This window comes from Triticum dicoccoides, chromosome 5A (assembly GCF_002162155.2).
Source record: "Triticum dicoccoides isolate Atlit2015 ecotype Zavitan chromosome 5A, WEW_v2.0, whole genome shotgun sequence".
In the NCBI taxonomy this organism is placed as follows: domain Eukaryota; kingdom Viridiplantae; phylum Streptophyta; class Magnoliopsida; order Poales; family Poaceae; genus Triticum; species Triticum dicoccoides.
In genome coordinates this window covers 673,538,001-673,539,191 of record NC_041388.1, presented here as the reverse complement: position 1 = coordinate 673,539,191, position 1,191 = coordinate 673,538,001, and positions in this window count along the sequence as shown.

The following is a 1,191-nucleotide window of genomic DNA, read 5'->3' as shown; positions in this document are numbered from 1 at the left end:
GATAGGAAGGTCAGCTTGCATGAGCCCCTTCCTAGTTGTTATAATCCATCTTTTGTATTGTTAATCTTGACCCCAAGTCTCCAACAGAGCCTTTAGAGGTGATTTGGAAAATCCAGCCTATCCATTTGAACCCAAAGAGTCTAGGACCTATTATGCTTGAAAATGTAGGTTAACTTTGCCAAACCTTTCTCATAGTACAACTTTAGAATTAAGGCCTTTTTCCTAGAGTGCATCACCTCCTCCTATGTGGTGGCCACACTCTCCAGGGTATACCTCCCTTAATAAATGCGTACTGGTTACAAGAAATTGGGGGATTCATTATGAGGGTAACCTATCAGTGAGGACTTTCATGAAATTTTTAAAGCTACGATTCACTGAGCCTTGGCGCAGTGGTAAAGCTGCTGCCTTGTGACCATGAGGTCATGGGTTCAAGTCCTGGAAACAGCCTCTTACAGAAATGTAGGGAAAGGCTGCGTACTATAGACCCAAAGTGGTCGGACCCTTCCCTGGACCCTGCGCAAGCGGGAGCTACATGCACCAGGTTGCCCTTTTTTTTTACGATTCACTGAGCTAATGGGTCTTAATTTTTTCAACTGGTAGAATTTTTTTTTCAAGGATAAGAGCTAGTACAACAAAGTTGAGCCTGAAAATATTTAGTTTTCCATCATAAAAGGCTTGAAAAAGGGCAATCAAATCAGCTTTGATCACATCTCAGAAGTGCTGATAGAACATAAAGGAGAGACCATCATGGATAGGGGCACCATCTGAGTGTGAACCACAAACTGCCTTTTTAATCTCAACTTCATTTAAGGGAGCTTGAAGTAGCTCATTCTCCTCCATATTGATTTTCTTTTCATAGATAAGAATTCACCAGAGAGGAGAAACCTGGTCAGATTCAAAGTTGACAGAGGCCACCAAAAGAGCCAGATACAAGGCTATGATCATGGTTTTTCTCTTTTGATTTATGGAAGTATGAGGGGTTTTTGCCCCTCACTTATATCTCTATCTCTAGATCTTTGCTTAGATTTGGTCTTCTCCTGAAGTCAAATCTTGGGAATCCCAGTACTAGTAAACTTCCATATTTCTTGTTCAGCAGATTCAACTTTGACATCTAAAATATCAATGGCTTTGGAACTTTTGGTGGGAGCATGCCAGGATGTAGCTAGCGCCTTTGGAATCCTCTCGAAGCAA